Source organism: Euprymna scolopes, chromosome 16, assembly GCF_053919585.1.
Source record: "Euprymna scolopes isolate OS-2025 chromosome 16, ASM5391958v1, whole genome shotgun sequence".
In the NCBI taxonomy this organism is placed as follows: domain Eukaryota; kingdom Metazoa; phylum Mollusca; class Cephalopoda; order Sepiida; family Sepiolidae; genus Euprymna; species Euprymna scolopes.
Genome location: NC_136497.1, coordinates 33308101 through 33328290, shown reverse-complemented (window position 1 = coordinate 33328290; position 20190 = coordinate 33308101).

Here is a 20190-nt window from a genome sequence, read left to right as displayed (position 1 = left end):
GATAAATGGAAAATGAGATTAGAATAAGCCGAGATTCGAACCTTGTAAGCAAGGTTAAGCATAGATTCAGAAATTGGAGTGTTAGATTTTAGCTATTGTTCTGGAAATAGTTAGATATTGTTTGTATTGTAAAAAAGAATTTAACTGTTCGTTCTGTTATGAAAACTGAATTAAACACTAGTTTTGTTGAGAATTCATGGTGTAGAAAGTGGGTTTGGATAACGTGTGCTGAATCTCGTGAGTTCGCCACGATTTGAAACGACACATCTGACGCCATAGCAAAAAGGAGCTAGAATAAGCAGATTAGTAGAGTCGACAGTTAGCAGCCGTGCAGAGGAGCCACAGCAGTTTCGTCCGCTTAGCAGTGAGAGAGTTGGACTCAGAGTCTTTTGGAAGCGAAGGAAAGAACATTAAACTATGTAGATCCCGAATTTGAATTCCTGACGCCATTATCATTCGACAGGTCAAATAAAATAAAGAACAGCATCAATTTTTGTAACCGCTGTCTTCGTCATTAACCAATTGAAGGCAATGTGTAATAATCTTAATAATAACTTTGTATAATCCCTTTCCTAGTAATGTGCCCCCTCCCCTCTGTGTAAAAGAACAGTAATACACATAACTGCAATAATGAATTCTTTTATATGGCTTCCTTATCTTCCTCTCATCACCATCGTCATCTATTATATGTATTGGCCCAATATGGTCACCTATACAATATATATATATATATATATATATATATATATATATATATATATATATATAAATATATATATATATATATATATATATATATATATATATATATATATATATATATATATACAGTGATGATCATATTTATTGGCACGGTAAAATAAAAGTTAAATTTTGTTTAATAAATTCTAAAAAAGGGATTAAATTAGAGAAAATAACAAAGTATATTACGTATTTTGAACTGGCCTTTCCGATGCAGCAATCGGATTTTAGAAAAATATAAATAACAAAAGAACAACAAACATAATTGCAAAACACCCTTGTTCAAAATTATTGGCACGGCTTTGTTTTTCTTTTAGTATCAGTATAATATCAATCAATTTCCGGTTTACGTGCTTTCTGAACTTTTTTATAGCCATATTATGCTTGTTTAACGCTAATTCAGTGAATAATTTTTTTCAGATAATTTTTAGATAGCGATTTATTTAAACTATTATAAGTGACTAAATTATAATTTTCAATCGCCATGGTTAAAACTAAAGAAAACAGCGAAGACGTCAGGAAGCTTGTTGTAGCATGCCATACCAATGGGGAGGGCTATGATATGATTTCAAAGAAGCTAAACCTTCCCAAATCCACTGTTAGAGCCATAATAAACAAGTTCAAATCGCAAGGTCACGTGATGAATTTAGAGGGTAGAGGGAGAAAAAGGATTCTTTCCCCAAGAGATGAACGGAAAATTGTTCGACAAGTAAAACAACACCCAAGGATCTCTGTTGGGGAGATTGTTGATGAACAGAGCACCTCTGGAGTGAATGTATCTCGACATACAGATGGTAGAGTTTTGAAGAGAGCTGGTTTAAAAGCATGTCGTCCGAGAAAGACTCACTTATTGAAGCCTATGCACCTGAACGCAAGGCTAGCCTTTGCAAAACGTCATATTGATAAAGATGTTGCATTCTGGAAACGTGTTCTATGGACTGACGAAACGAAAATAGAGTAATTTGGCCATAATAAAGTGCCTTATATTTACAGAAAATCTGGCGAAGCTTTCCTGCCTAAGAACACCATACCCACAGTGAAGCACGGTGGAGGCAGTTTGATGTTTTGGGGATCCTTTGCTGCCTCTGGACCAGGGCGACTTGTTAAGGTCACAGGTAGCATAAAAAAGGAAGATTATGTTAAAATATTGGATGAAAACCTGGAAGACTCTGCTAAAGAGCTCTCACTTGGTCGTCGTTGGTGGTTCATGCAAGATAATGACCCAAAGCATTCGGCTAAACTGACTAAGAAATGGCTTGAGGACAATCATAATTAATGTTTTGGAGTGGCCATCACAAAGCCCAGACCTTAATCCAATTGAAAATTTATGGAGAACATTAAAATTGAGGGTAATGCAAAGGAAGCCTAAGAATCTTATTCAATTGGAGGATTATTGTCAGGAAGAGTGGGCTAAAATTACTACTGAAGAGTGCAACAACTTGGTTGTAAACTATGAAAAGCGACTGAGGAAGGTAATCAAGGCCAAAGGCTATACAATTGATTATTAAATAAATCGTGCCAATAATTTTGAACAAGGGTTTTTTGCAATTATGTTTGTTGTTCCTTTGTTATTTATTTCTTCTAAAATCCGATTGCTGCATCGGAAAGGCCAGTTAAAAATACAGAATATACTTTGTTATTTTCTTTAATTTAATCCCTTTTTTAGAATTTATTAGACAAAATTTAACTTTTATTTTACCGTGCCAATAAATATGATCATCACTGTATATATATATATATATATATATATATATATATATATATATATATATATATATATATATATATATATATATATATCTTCCACGATTATATGAAGGATGTGGTCAACGTTGGGGGAAATCTGGCTGATCCTATTTCGGTAAAAAATTGTGTTAAGCAGGGAGGCATTGCAGCATCACGCTCTTTCCTTTGTATTTCACCACGGTCTTTCGGATTGCATTAGGGGTTACGTTGATGGTTCTATATTCGCTACCGAACTACTGGGGGATTATTCAACATAAGGCGCTTCAAAGCAAGTACAAAAGTACTCACCAACATGATCCGTGACTTTCTCTATGCGGATGACTGTGATTGGTGGCTCAGACGGGGGCTGATATGTAACATCTTTTGGGCACTTTTACGGTTGCCTGAAGCGCATTTGGCCTGATGTTCAATATGAAAAAAATGTATATATATATATATATATATATATATATATATATATATATATATATATATATATATATAGATATATATATATATATATATATATATATACATTCGTATATATATATATATATATATATATATATCCTTTGAATATGGATATATGAGTCTAAAAATGCTTAGCGGAGATATGCTGATAGTTCTTTTTCTTCTCTCTATTTCTTTTTATTACACTCCCCCTTTTCCTACTCTTCAATTTTTTCTAACACACGACTTGTTGTGTCGACGAACACATTTGCAAACTCTTACTTTGACACGGAAAAATTAGCTTTTAAAACAAACCAATTAACCCCACCCCACCCACTAACACAATAAACAATTCTAGTAACATACAATCTACTTCAATCATTCAAAATTTATATTTTCTATAAATCAACCTGTCGTAATATTTATCCATTTTCCAAAAAGGTTGAAATGCGATTTCTCTATCTTTATCCTTATTTTTAGAGAGCTCGCACCTTTTATTGTTTTTTTTAAGGGCTAAATATTTTCCTCTTTTTCTATGGCGTCGGATTCTTGAAGGTGGCCTGACGAAGTCTCATAGAGTGAAACAGATGGCTGTTTGCAGCGACCAAATGTAGCTGTTTACCCCAATTAAAAAATGGTTTGCTCTTTTTATCGGGCACTATCTAACAACCTCGTTGTATTCAGTAGTCTCTAATTTTAGCAACTAAAACCTGAATTTATATATATATATATATATATATATATATAATTTAAAGGAGATTAGAATAATAGTCTAAAGAGCTAAGTGTATTTTAATGTAATAGTGAAATTACTAGTTTAATTAAAATACAGGAAATGCTCGTTGTAATTTAGATATATAATAAGCTCGATAGTTAAATGTCCTAGAGCTAATTCAATTACTTTATATATATATATATATATATATATATATATATATATATATATATATATATATATATATATATATATATATATATATATATATATATATTCGGTGGGAATAGCTATCTATATATTTGCCGGAAAACAGTATCTATCGGTGAAAATGTATATGTATATATTCGGTTAAAACGGATAAACTGTATCGGATTACAAATTGAAAAAAAATGAACTATTGAAACGCAATCGGAAAAAATACAAACCAAAACCGGTGTGTGTACATACTTTCAAATGACGAAAAAACTTTGTTTACATTGCGTAACATTTCAACGATTGTATATATCAGTTTTTAAGTGAGACTTCACTTGAAGTCACGTATAAATCTACCACACTCATGCCAGACTTGAATAAATCTCTTTAGAGAACTTGTTTAAAATCGTGTTACGTGACTTGACTTCGATGCATCGTGTATGAGCGGGTTAGTGAGTTGTGAAGAATAGACAACACCTTTTCTGGATTCTTTTTTGTTATCTTTTCTATGAAGTTCTTTTCTTCTGTTGCGTTGAGAATCATTAATTTTAGATAATCAGATTTTCAGTTCCTCAGTTCTTAGCAACGCGCGGGAAATTGTCAGCGCTAACAGCATTTTCTCGTCAGAAACATTCGATTAGACCATCGTAAACTGATTTTACAAAATGTCACCAGACGAAAGGTACAGTTATCATGTCATTCGAAAGAAGGAGGCGTTTTACTAGGCTTTAATCCCAACTCGTTTCCGCGATTGTTTCACGATAGCAAATTCGTTCTTCCATTTTTCTTTTGTTCTTTTATCCATGTCTTTTCTATCTACATGTTATAATTCTTTGCTGTTTCTGTTCTTTTTTCATTCCATATGTCTATTTATCTCTCGCTATTTCTCTCTCTTTCTCTATATTGTATAGTTCTTCTTTCCTTTTCCATAATCTAATTCCCTATGTTGTCTTTCAACCAACGTAATATTTTTCGTTCTGATTTTCTTTCTTTATCTTCATCCACATTTACCTCTTTATAATCATTGTTATTTATTATACACAGGGAGAAGTACAGAGGCCATCATCAAAAACTGCTATTTGAGATCAACTTCTGGTGTTCTTTGGAGTCTGAGTGACACGTCTCCCAAGATGCCCAGTACTTTCCACCTCCTTCAATAAATTTTGCAAAATAATTTGCATTATCGCAACAGCCGCTAAGCATTGGCAGCAGCATAGTTTTCACATGAACTTTAGTTGCAATAAGCCTCCTCAAAGTCCCCGTTTTCTTTATACTCAACTAGCTGAAGGCTAGTTGTTGTTATTATTATTATTATTATTATTATTATTATTATTATTATTATTTAACCACGTTTACTCCAAAGAAAACATATCGCCACTAAAAGTATGATTTTTACCGATATCACGAGTAGTCTTTGCCCACTAGTCAAACAACCCGTAGGCAGCGTGGTACGAAATAGGTTTAGAAATGAAGCTTGCTGGTTTTATTCCCGATCTGGGAGGGCAGGCAAGGAACACGACTGTTTGTGTCAGCACATGTGCCATAGATAAGCTGTAAGTGCAGTGTCTAGCTGTCTTTGTGCAACACGAGAAGCAGACCTAATTTTGATGGTGGATATTAACATCAACAAACGCATGTATTTGGGCGCTAGTATCAAACGCGAGTACTACATCTATACTATCACATAAATTGTCGATTAGTGCACAATCCTGGTTTGATAGAAAACAACAGAGAAAATATAAACAATTAATGCAATGTAGAAAATTGAGTAAAAAAAATGAACGCCTGATCATCCGATTAAAGAAGTAGCTATCTTATCATTGGAAGTGTGCTACGAATATACTTCAAACCCGTGCATACAGGGTGACTCAAAAACACGGGCCCGTGTACAGTTTATGTGATATTTCAATTATTTATTCACCGATTGCCCTCATTTTGCAGGGCATGGCAGAATCAACGACCGTGAGTACACAAAGACCCCAGTGATAGCTGGTACAAAAAATACACTGTGTCAAATTTTACTTCAAGACAGGCTCGTTTAAGAAACCCAGGGCAGTTTCATGCGTCAGTTCGAATGTGAAAAGGGCCCACACAAAAGCAGAATTCAGAACTTGGTAGACCACTTCCAAAATTATGGGACCGTGGGGAATCTCAACGCTGCCAGAGAGAATCGTCCAAGCCACTCAGGACGTCCCAAGAAGTGAACAGCCGAGCTGGTCAAAAGAGTAAGAGAGTCTCTCCAGCAGAGTAGGAAACGCTCTGTGCGTAAGCGATATCAGTCTCACGGTATGTCCCATGAGACTTGGAGGATAGTGCTGGTGAACGAGATCATGGCTTATCCATACAGAAAACAGACACTGAAGACTCTTACAGCCTCAAACTAAAAGCAGAGGAGGACTCTGGCAGTCAAGATGCCCGAGAAGATCAAGAGCTAAATCTGCCCCCTCCCAAAATCGCCATGGGCATGGAATATGTGACTATATTAAGGATGGCTTCCCGTGTGGCAGGGATATCTCTAGAGCAAATCCTATTATACCCTATATGTGCTTCAGGGTTGCACTTGCTAACACCACTGCAATTATATTTGCCTTCTAACCTCCCTAAACACCTACTTAAATCATTCGTTGGCATCTATGCTGATGAGTGGCTTCAAGTCCAATGTAAACAACTTCTTAATGAACCGCCACCTCAAGTAAACATTTCAATAAATATCCTCACTAAAGTACTGTACTTGCAATAACCCTTATCCCTGAGTGGCTTCCGGGCCTTGATAAACGGTGTCCCCGTGAAAAAAATATGATATGTGCGTAGAGCCCGAGCAAAGCCGGGCTTAACTGCTAGTACATATATATATATATATATATATATATATATATATATATATATATATATATATATATATATATATATATACACTTGTGCCCGATATTATTCATACCCCTCGGATCTTTGAGATTTCTATAAGAATATTGCTCAAACCAGAAGGTAGACAATATTAAAGGGATTTAAAACAATAAATCAAGCATAAGCATTTAATTTAAACTCAACAAATAAATAAATTATGCAAGTTTGAAACAGTATACAAAGAAAAACAATAATGACACTAGTTCAAAATTATTCATACCTCTCTTACTAATAGTCAATAGCATGCCCTTTATTCTTAATAACTGCCTGTAACCGTTTTGGATATTTATCAACAAGGTTTTTACAAGCATCAACACTGATTTTTTACCATTCTTCAATGCAGTAGTTCTCCAAATCCCTCAAATTTCTAGGTTTCCGCTTTTTAACCTTAGTTTTCAATATGTGCCAGAGGTTTTCGATAGGGTTCAGGTCGGGACTCTGGCTAGGCCATTCCAAAATATTAATTTGATTATCCTCAAACCATTTCTTGACTATTTTGGCAGTATGTTTTGGATCATTACCCTGTTGAAGGACCCAGTTTGGTCCTAAATGGAGCTTCTCCGCATCCTGTCTAATGTTTTTCTGGAGTATCTCCAAATATTGCTCCTTCTTCATGGTTCCATCTATCTTGACCAAACTACCTGGACCACTAGCCGAAAAGGAGCCCCAAAACATTAGGCTACCACCACCATGTTTCACCGTGGGTACGGTGTTCTTTGGGTTGTAAGCTTCTCCTTTATTCCTCCAAACGTAAGAAGCATCCATATGGCCAAACAATTCAATTTTTGTTTCGTCAGTCCACAAAATACTTGAGAAAACGAACTCTGAAGAATTCACATGGGTCCTAGCAAACTTTAGACGTGCTGCAAGGTGGTTTCTGGTGTGCAATGGAGTCCTTCTTGGTCTTCTTCCTTTCAGACCATTTTCATGCAGAGTCCTTTGCAATGTTTGCCTTGATATTTTTATGCCAGAAGACTCCAGATTTTCTAAAATGCCCTTAGTAGTGGTGGTTGGATTTGCATTAACACTGCTTACAATATTCCTGGTGGTTCTAGCAGACAGTTTCCTTTTCCTTCCTCTACCAATCAAGTTGTTTGTTGTGTGGTGGCTCTGGAATTTTTTGATGATGCTCTGTACTGTTGCTGTAGGGACCTCAAATTTCTTGGAAATTGACTTGTAACCTAAACCATCCTTATGTGAATTCACAATTTTATGTCCTAAGATCATTACTAAGCTCTTTTTTCTTCCCCATTCTAATAATTTTTATTCTTTTATTGGTTTTCAGTTGATATCATTTTAATTTCTGAAAAATGCAAAAAACGAAATGAAATTAATCAAAGGTTGTATAAAAGCATTCAAAATAAGAATCAAACAGGAAACAAACAGTCAGAAACTCGATTAATACTGAAAAAATAAGGGGGTATGATTATTTTTGAACATTGCAGATTTTATAAATAGCTGTATATTTCTTTTATTACAAGTATCCCGAGATTTTAAAATGACGAAAATGATCAGAAGAGGTTTATTAAGAATATGTATCAATATGGACGTAAACAATAAATTCTTACAAAGTTACACCTAATAAACTCAATTTTAAAGGAGGGGTATGAATAATATCGGGCACAAGTGTATATACATGAAAGAGATAAATACTACAGAAGTGCTATTAAAAAATAAATCAATAAAAAATCTGACATTTATAGCGACGAAAATATGTCATAAATTTTGGTAACATCCCTGTTATCCTTAAGTAAAACCAGACTGCTTTTCGAGCGGTGACGATCTTTGTAAACAAAAGCTAGCCATACTGATTAGAATTGATATTTCGAAACATGCATGTCTATTGCTTACTTACGTTTATGCCCGTCATAATATGTACAAAAATATTTAAATAAAAAATGAATAATGACAAAAAATACGTCACAATATGTAGGGCGACTAAAATGTAAATAAAGGTCAGAAAACTCGTTTTTTAAGAAGGTTCAGGGAACAAAAAGAAGAAAAAATACCCAAGAATCGTTAATAAATTCATAAATAAATAAACTATGTTTTATATAATTTACACACACACAACATATATATATATAAATATATATATATATATATATATATATATATATATATATATATATATTTAAATAAGGGAGTAGTCACCAACAATGTGTATTTTTTAACATTATTTTATTATTCCGTGTCTTGATTTGTCATTGAGAATAATGTTTGGATCATTGTAATAATGTTTTTAAGTCATTGAAATCGTTTACGCGCGTTTCAGACGGTCTGTGATGCGTCCTCGTCAGAAACACACACATGTGCGCGCATACAACCACACACAGACATAACACCCCTATCTCTAATACAACACACTGAACAATACCAACCCTACTTAACCTCGAACCCAACAACACTAGGAGACACCTAGAACCATAGTATAATATCTGTTCCAACACCTCGCTCCCTCCTCAGTCAGTGGAGGAGAACCCCCTCATGACTGAAACGACTATCATCCTTTCTATCATCCCCCTCCCATACCTATACCCTCTCCAATGCCCCCCTCTAGGGAACAAAATCTTCCGCACACTAGGAACCGATCCTGGGTCTGGCCATACCCACATGGGGAGACAAATAAATAGAAACATTAAAAAATTCCCTATTTTAAATACACCCCTCTTTCTAAACAAACATAATATAAGACTAAAACGAAAAATCACAATACTAAAATTTTTTTTTTTTTTTTTTTTATTCAATTTTCACCCCAAACAAGGCACAGTGCCACTTTGAAGCAGGGGGCTACTATTAGGGAATTAATTAGCGGGGTCATTATGAAGGGAGAAGAGTAGAAAGATGTTTGTTAACATTACACTTGAACTTCTGCATATCATTGCAGTTGGGAAAGCAGAATCCCGGAAGGGAGTTCCAAAGACCCGCAGTTCTGGGGAAGAAACTATTGGAGTAAAAGGCTTTCTTGCACCTAGGGATCTCCACTGTAAAGGGATGAGACTTAGTAGCTTGTCGGGTTTGTCGGGGGTAGTTACGTCGGGGAGGTACAAGTGTTTGCAGTTCGTCAGAGCATTCACCATTAAAGTATTTGTAGAACAGGCAGAGGGATGCAACATCTCGTCGATGGGACAGAGGTTGAAGCCCAGATGACAGTTCAGGACCTATCAGGTTTGCGACTCTTTTTTGAACCCTGTCCAGGAGCGAGAGACAAGCAGCAGATGCACCAGCCCAGATGTGACAACAGTACTCCATACATGGGCGAATGGTTGCCTTATAGAGGTATAGGATACTGGCAGGCGTAAGTAGTTTTCTAGCACGGTAGAGGGAGCCAACCTTCCTTGCAGCAGCCTTGGCAATACTCTCAATGTATCTATTCCAGTTCATATTCCCTGTAAACGTTAGGCCGAGGAGTTTAAAAGAAGTACTTTCAGGCAATGTGTTCTTGGCCATTGCTATTGGTGGTAGAGAAGGTTTCTTGTAGTTATTGAAGGAAACAAGCTTAGTCTTAGCAGCATTGAATGAGACCAACCATTTTTGTCCCCATTCCACTACGGATTGGAGGTCATCCTCTAGTGTTTCTGCCATTTTCTTGGATATGTGTTCATTTGTTTTCCCCTCATATCTGTTATAGAGAGTGGTGTCATCGGCAAATATACCCATCTCCGAAACAATATTATCAGGGAGGTCGTTTATGAATATCAGGAACAATAGAGGTCCAAGGATAGACCCCTGAGGCACTCCCGCATTTATGTCATATTGTTTGGATGTACGTCCGTCGAGGACAACTTTGATTTTTCTATTACTTAAGAAGGATTTAATTACGTTATGAATTCTTCCAGTGATTCCATATGATCTAATTTTCCTTAGAAGACCATCGTGCCATACCCTGTCAAAAGCCTTAGATATATCAAGGGCCACCGCTCTACCCTCCCCTGTTTTATCCAATGAACGGTATATACGTTCAGAAACTACAGTTAAGATATCTGCTGTTGAACGGGCTTGCCTGAATCCATATTGTTTGTCAGTCAAGAGTTTAGCAGCTGTTAGGTGCTGGACTAGGGCTTTATTAACTAAGGACTCAAATATTTTGGCGAAAAGCGGGAGGAGGCTAATGGGGCGATAATTTAGTGGGTCAGTTCTTTCACCAGAATTCTTGAAGACTGGTACCACAGAGGCGGTTTTCCAGCAGTCGGGAAAGTCGAAAAAAATCCAAGAATCCAAAAAATAATTATCAAAATAGAATGAAAGCACCCCTACCCTTATTTCAGAAGAGCCAGTCCCCCCTCCCCACACATACACATTAGTAACGACCTCAGACCACAGCCGGTTTCCTAAGGAAGCAAATAACCCCAAAATACTATAAAACAATATACACATTCCCAAACCAATAAAAGCAAACACACGCACGCACCCACACGCGCACACACATAAACACGCACGCACACACACACACACACTACCCCACCCTAAAGGAAAAGAAATAAACATTAGCAGAAAGAGATAGCGACTACACCGAGGTCAACGTCTCCCTGGACAAGCCAAATAAAAAAGCAATAAAAATTCAGCATACCAATGAATAATAAACACTTACAAGCCTCCACCCCTTGGGAAAACTTCAAATTAACTACGAAAATCGCCATTTTTACACATTTGAAAATAATTTCTGACGAGGACGCACGTACGTAAACGATTTCAATGACTTAAAAACATTATTACAATGATCCAAACATAATTCTCAATGAAAAACCAAGACACGGAATAATAAAATAATGTTAAAAAATACACATTGTTGGTGACTACTCCCTTATTTAAATATACATCTTTCTTTCGTTGGAATTTATTAACCCATTTTATATATATATATATATATATATATATATATATATATATATATATATATATATGTAACTACTGAATTTACGCGCATAAAATTAATATACGCAAGTATACATGCATGCGTAACCTTTAAGTATTTACTTCAAAAGCGCTCAATACGTAGGTAGAGCTAGTTAATAAGTTATAAAAAATATATTGCGAAGAGTCCTAGAGTGGATGAAACGTGGAATATTCAGTATAGCTTAATCGCCATATATATTTTATAACTTACTATATATATATATATATATATATATATATATATATATATATATATATATATATATATATATATATCTTAGTGTGTGTGCTGCGGGGGATGTAGTGACTACCGTTCCTATTTCAAATCTAAGTCTCAGAACAATTAGCAATTTATACATTGGCGAATCGAATCTTACACATTGGTGTGTAAGAAAGCGATAGCATTTGTCAACAGTACTGTTCTGTAAAATAAGAGAAAATTAAAAAAGATATAAAGGCTTAAATGCTTTTGGTATTAATTAATCGTTTCTTAGTGTAAATATAATTTTCCTAGTACTGATCGTAATTTATCTCTCTCTCTCTCTCTCTCTATCTATCTCTCTCTCTCTCTCTCTCTCTCTATATATATATATATATATATATATATATATATATATATATATATATATATGCTACAGCTTTCAATATGAGCGGACATATAAGTATTTCTATAATCAAACGATGCCGCAGTTTACACAAGACATGTAAACCAGAGATCGGAAATCTCAGACTCAGATTTCAGCATCCATTTGTGTTTATCAATTAAACATATTCAGACTCGGGTTAAAACAAAAAGTCAATTGTCATGGAGTCCACCCTGTCACATACGAGAACATCTTAGTTAACACAGGTTAAACAATCCGTTGCAAATCTGAATTTGGCTTATTTTCTCACCTAAGAGGTATTAGCAGTTAATTACTAAGCACCAAATTCAATATCTCACCTGTAAATCTATGTATATCTACTATTCAATCAGGCTTACATCTGTGTTACATAAATCCTTAGGATTATCCGATATTTATGAAAAAGCAAAATATAATACAACAAAATATTTATTTAATGTTGTTACAGAAAATAGTCAAGTGATTACAAAACCATTTGCATTTCCAAAATTAACGAACCGCAGATGCCTTCTTTATTGATGTTACCAGAGTTAAAGATTTCATATGTTGATCATTGGTAAACGTGCTCTACTCGTTTTACTAGTTTTATTCTCATTCATTTTTCATATACCATGATTAATTGTATTCATAATTTTAGATATTTCATTCAGCAATAATTAAGTTACTCGTTTTCATTTAGAGAGAAAATACAAAAGAAATCAATTTCTCCTAATGGATACGCTGGTTTTTACAGGTAAACATATAAAAGCAATATACCTGTCTTAACTGTAATCCGGCCTGTATATCGTTAAATTGCAGTCATTTTATTCGTGGAAATACATAGCTTAACATTTACTTTATATTTAAACAAAACGCAGGTTTAGTTAATAGTTTGCAATTGCGTTGTAGCTTCTCTCTTGAAATTATGCCATTCTAAAATACCTTTATTTCTCTTTTGGTGCTATCAAAAATCTTATAACATCATTATGTGGCGGGCAATATACTATATGTTCATTAAGTATCGTATAACCTTCTATATTAATTTCGCATGGTAACGTAGGGGGAGTAGTTTAGTATCATTACTGTTGTCATGATATCGTCGTTCAATGAAGTAACTCCTCTTTTCTAAGGGGAAGGGGATTAACTCTCCTCTACGTTACTATATTCATCATTGAGCATCTGGTAGCATATGTCCTTTAACATTGATAGCATTGCCCAACCTTATGAATATAGGTGAGCAAAGGTACAATATTTTCATAGTTTCTACTCATAATAACATGAATAATATATATTTGGTGAAATCCGCTTAAGCCACTTGAAATTCCAAAATTTATTAATACAAATGTTCTGTCTTAAATTTATATTATTATTATTATTATTATTATTATTATTATTATTATTATTATTATTATTATTATTATTATTATTATTATTATCTGTATATTAATTTGCTTGTACGTACGGTGTCACGTCATCATCATCGCAAACATTAATTAATGAAACGCGTCATCATCATCGCAAACATTAATTAATGTGAATTATCTCCCTTTATTGTTCAATCTTTATCAGTTAAAAATCATTAAACCCTTTTATGTCCCAAAAGTTCCCGAACAAAAATGTTGTTTTTTATTTACTTTTTATTTACACAACAAAAAATATGTTAAGAAATACATGTTACAAAAGTCAAGAAGACTTTATTAAATAAATCACCAAAGTCATTATTCGCAAATACACTGAGTAACATAAAGTCAAAACATATTTTACCTCTTGTTCTGTTTTGTTTTTGTTTTACGGCATATCAATCCTTTTTCGTGTTATTTAATGCCGAATCGAGTAATTTTGTAACATTTATACAGCTTAGCTTCACGTTGTTTACATACAGTGATGATCATATTTATTGGCACGGTAAAATAAAAGTTAAATTTTGTCTTATAAATTCTAAAATAGGGATTAAATTAAAGAAAATAACAAAGTATATTATGTATTTTTAACTGGCCTTTCCGATGCAGCAATCGGATTTTAGAAAAAATAAATAACAAAGGAACAACAAACATAATTGCAAAAAACCCTTGTTCAAAATTATTGGCACGGCTTTGTTTTTCTTTTAGTATCAGTATAATATCAATCAATTTCCGGTTTACGTGCTTTCTGAACTTTTTTATAGCCATATTATGCTTGTTTAACGCTAATTCAGTGAATAATTTTTTTCAGATAATTTTTAGACGGCGATTTATTTAAACTATTATAAGTGACTAAATTATAATTTTCAATCGCCATGGTTAAAACTAAGGAACACAGCGAAGACGTCAGGAAGCTTGTTGTAGCATGCCATACCAATGGGGAGGGCTATGATAAGATTTCAAAGAAGCTAAACCTTCCCAAATCCACTGTTAGAGCCATAATAAACAAGTTCAAATCGCAAGGCCACGTTATGAGTTTAGAGGGTAGAGGGAGAAAAAGGATTCTTTCCCCAAGAGATGAACGGAAAATTGTTCGACAAGTAAAACAAAACCCAAGGATCTCTGTTGGGGAGATTGTTGATAAACAGAGCACCTCTGAAGTGAATGTATCTCGACATACAGTTGGTAGAGTTTTGAAGAGAGCTGGTTTAAAAGCATGTCGTCCGAGAAAGACTCCCTTATTGAAGCCTATGCACCTGAACGCAAGGCTAGCCTTTGCAAAACGTCATATTGATAAAGATGTTGCATTCTGGAAACGTGTTCTATGGACTGTCGAAACGAAAATAGAGTTATTTGGCCATAATAAAGTGTCTTATATTTACAGAAAATCTGGCGAAGCACGGTGGAGGCAGTTTGATGTTTTGGGGATCCTTTGCTGCCTCTGGACCAGGGCGACTTGTTAAGGTCACAGGTAGCATAAAAAAGGAAGATTATGTTAAAATATTGGATGAAAACCTGAAAGACTCTGCTAAAGAGCTCTCACTTGGTCGTCGTTGGTGGTTCATGCAAGATAATGACCCAAAGCATTCGGCTAAACTGACTAAGAAATGGCTTGAGGACAATCATATTACTGTTTTGGAGTGGCCATCACAAAGTCCAGACCTTAATCCAATTGAAAATTTATGGAGAACATTAAAATTGATGGTAATGCAAAGGAAGCCTAAGAATCTTATTCAATTGGAGGATTACTGTCAGGAAGAGTGGGCTAAAATTACTACTGAAGAGTGCAACAACTTGGTTGTAAACTATGAAAAGCGACTGAGGAAGGTAATCAAGGCCAAAGGCTATACAATTGATTATTAAATAAATCGTGCCAATAATTTTGAACAAGGGTTTTTTTCAATTATGTTTGTTGTTCCTTTGTTATTTTTTTTTTCTAAAATCCGATTGCTGCATCGGAAAGGCCAGTTAAAAATACATAATATACTTTGTTATTTTCTTTAATTTAATCCCTTTTTTAGAATTTATTAGACAAAATTTAACTTTTCTTTTACCGTGCCAATAAATATGATCATCACTGTAGTTATTACTTATGTTTTGTTCATTTTATTTTGCTTCTTTTACAGGCATTCATCTTCTAATGCCCACCGGCACAACATTTTTTTTTTAATATGAAATAAAACAGTGTTTCATTACTTATGATTTAATTTATTTAAAGAAATATTTATTTCCTATTTAAAGATTTTCAGTATATTTTATTTAACTGAAGAATTTTTCCATTATTTTTATTACATTGTTAGGTGAAGTTTCAGAATAGTTACCCCCCTCCCCATATTAAGAATGGCTTTCAGCATGATTCTTACAATAGCGGTTTTTTTTGGTAAATATCCAGATACGCTACTACAGAACACCGACCACCCTAATTTGTTTTTATAGGTAATTGAGGTCGCTGACAACGAATCTGATAGTCAAACTTGGGGCAAATTTACTGTTTGCATGGTATTAACCCCCGAACCCACGATTAACGTTCCACCATTTTGCAGCTTCCGTTTACGCTATGCGCGTGCGCTGCAGCAATGCAGCATGAACGACGGCTTGCTTCACCTAGCAAACTGCCTTCTCACATGGCGTACCAATCAAAAAATTACAGACTGACATTTTTTTAATGACTTACAGTTATAGAAAAGTACAAAAGATTGAGGGACTTTTTTTTTTTGTCTCGCGTAGTTTTTAATGTGGTTTACAAAAACATAAGCACCAAACATCTTTATGTTTTTCATTCTTTTTTGCGGGGGGGGATTCAATTATAGAACTTATGTGGCTTAATAGGTGCTTTTGAAGTTTAGTTAAACGTTTTTTCCGTAAGTAACGCACCAACATTTACCAATTAGAACACCATTTAATATTTTCCGAAGATTTTACTGTGTACATTGGGGGCGCGAGCGGGGGGGAGCGGATGTGATGTTGGGGCGCGCGTGCCAATGTACACAGTAAAATCTTCGGAAAATGTTAAATGGTGTTCTAATTGGTAAATGTCGGTGCGTTACTTTTTGAAAATTTGAAAATTCGATGTTCCAGGTTAAAAAAAAAACAGATAAATTACCCCGCTACTCCAACTTGGAGTGCTTTCCTTTTCTTGTTTTATTTCTTTTTCAGTTAATTTTAAATTTTCCACCCAAAAAGTGCTATAATGTATTTTGGAAAATTAGAAAATTCTATGTCCTGGAAAAAAAAAGCCCCTACCCCAACGTAGTTTGCTTGGTGAAGCCGTCATTTATGCTACACCGTGCATGCGCGTAGCATAAACGGAAGCTGCAAAATGTGGAAAGTAGTTTGTGGGCTCAGGGGTAAATACCATGCAAACGGTAAATTTGCCCCAAGTTTGACTATCAGATTCGTTGTCAGCGACCTCAATTACCTATATAAAAAAACAAATTAGAGTGGTCGGTGTTCTGTAGTAGCGTATCTGGATATTTACCGTTTTTTTTTTCTTATTTTAAAACAAATTATAAAAAAAAGATACAAGACCATTACATTTTTTTTTCATTAAATCGCTATTTAGGAAAAGGTTCAAAATAGTTAACCCTTCTCCCCATAACCGTTTTTTATGCAGTAAAATACTTTGTTTCAATAATTATGGTTTAAATAAATATTTATCCCTTATTTAAAGATTTACAGTATATTTTATTTAACTGAAGAAATATTTATTGTTCATACATATATTTTTCCCTTTTTTTTTTTACATTGTTAGGTGAAGTTTCAGAATAGTTAACTCCCCTCCTCATATTAAGAATGGCTTTCAGCATGATTCTTACAATAGTGTTATCAAAGTTTATTGATTTTTCTTATTTAACAAAAATTATAAAAAAGATACAAGAACATTATAAACATTTTTTTCGTTAAATCGTTATTTAAGTGAAGGTTTAGAATAGTCACACCCTCTCCCCTTATTAAGAATGCCATTTTATTATTTCAGCATGATGCTTACATTTTTCTTAATATAAAAAAAAGATACAAGAAAATGTTAAGCTTTTTTTTGTAATTAAAATGTTAGATCAAAGTTCGGAATATCTTACTTTATAGCCAATTAGCCAGCTTACTTAACTATATAACATTGACAATAAATTTGATAGGTATAACCTACCTCACATCATTTTGATTATCGAAAAATCAAAAGTTAACTGTAGTTCGAAAGATTTACAGAAACACTTCATTTTCTATGCATGTAATACACAAGAATCTGAATATTATAACAGATTACAATGTTTTTATGGAAAAAACTTTTGTACAAAAAATTCAAAGTGTTCTATTTATATTATCAGGAAGTTGTGATGCATTAATTGAAATCTATATCAATAATTCGACTTAAAAAAATATTTGTGAATTTCCAAATCTTCATTGAATAAAATTCAAAATAAATAGAAAAGTCTATCGCATATCTAAAAGTTGACAGTTGCTTATTTAACTTCATTAAAAGCCATCAAAGTCAACTAAGAGCTGCTCAATATTCTGGCTTAATGGATCATTTAGCAAGGAATGAAGATGGGTATCCTGGTGTACCAGTTATTCTACCATCTACACTTACAGGAAGTCCTAGGAATCTACAACAGCTTTATCAAGATGCAATGGCAGTTTTCTGTGACCTATTCATTACTTACACATGTAATCCAAAATGTCCTGAAATATTAAACAATTTGGGGTCATCAGAACTTGCACAAAATCGATGTCAACAATGTCACACAGTTTTTTTAAATTCACAATCTGACTCCCAAGAACCTGCTGAGTGACCACTATTCTCACTCCAAGCAGCTGATCGACGTCCCTGTCACCGCCTCAATCATCACCAGCACTTACTGACAATATCAACAGCATCAGTTACGATCGCATTGACCTTTAATAAAAGTTTAAACTAAAGTTCTTTGTTTGTTCTACTTGCTTCCATACGTTCATTTTTATAAGGACTTTCTTACTGATGTGTTTTAAAAGATTTTAACTACCGTGGCATTTCCACCGGTCCTGCTAGTTATTATTATTTCTGGTATGACATTTTGTGTTTGGCTGTTGGTATTATCTAATTCATGTTGATAATCAGACTATAGCAATGGACCATAGGCTATCAGCATTTTTCTCAGTCTTTACACAGTGCTCCGAGGATTGTGAAATTTCATAACAAAGGTGTCTTCAAAAGTGCTCTTCAGTTGTACAGAATTACAATAATCTTATATGCATATCTAAATCTTTTATCTTACACCCCTAGATCTATCATTATAACCGGTACAAATTCTACTTTTTCACTTTGAAACATTTTCAACTTTCTCCTTTCGGTAAGATGTTTGCTGTTCCATCATTGGTAAATCACATCTGCCACATCTCGAAGGCTGGTGATGGGTCGATAGTTATCAATATCATGTTGATGTATGTTTACGTAATTTTCTTGATGACCGTCGTTCCTGCACGCGTGCTCCATTCAAAAATTGTATTTCCGGTTATCATGATCGATAAACAATTCATAGTTTATTATAGGAAACCATTTATATGTAGAGTGAAAAACTTATATTCCTTACAGATAATTTTATAAAAGGGAGAGACAAGAAAAAAAAACATTATAGCAGAAGAATGTTTATGTCGTAATTATTATTAAATCGACAGAGTATTTATTTTTTGTTCTGGGTAATTGCATTTGACCATTGGCATATTGCTTATATTTCACAATATCGTCGGCGGCGTTTTTCAATTTTATTTTAACGGCGACTATTCTTAAAACCTTACATCTTCGAAAATGTTCGCCTATAAATATGTTTGTTAACGAATGTTGAACAGAACAAAGGTTAACCTTAATGTCGGCCTATTTTAAATCATTTCATCGCCCCCACAAAAATAATTAGTCATGACGAAATTAAACACGTGATTGACACACGACTGTAAACAAACTGTGTTTGACTAGAGGAAATATTAAAAATGTCAGTCATATAGTTCACGAATACATGCACGGAGCAAACATAGCGTTTATTTCCAAAGGCTAACTGTAGAAAAAGTAATCAAGTTTGTGTCTCTTCCGGAAGATTTTATTAACTAACCCGTTAGACAGCGATGTGAATTAAATTAGACGCGTAGGAACTTGCATTAAGTTAAAAAAAATCTGTTTAAACTTTAACTTAATTTGAAGTTAGAAACGATTTGTAAGTTTTTACGAATCTAAAAGTAGTTCAAAGGGAATACGCGCACTCAGTATACGCATACGCACACACACATGCACACACATATACATATATATATATATATATATGTATATATAATAAAGCTCGAGTTTGTACGTGTTTGTCTGTACATGGATATATGTGTATAGTTTACTATTATAATAAATAATGGCATACAATGATAGTAGAGGAAACAAGGATCTAAATTGGGTAAGATAAAGTTTGGCCTGGGAGGAGCAGGTCACTTATCAGGTGGAACTGCCGGCTGGTGTACAATCGAACAGTTAAGAAATATTGCAAAATACCCCAAAATGTAGTGGGGGAAATTTTCACGGGTTACACCGTTCACACTCATTAACGTGTGTA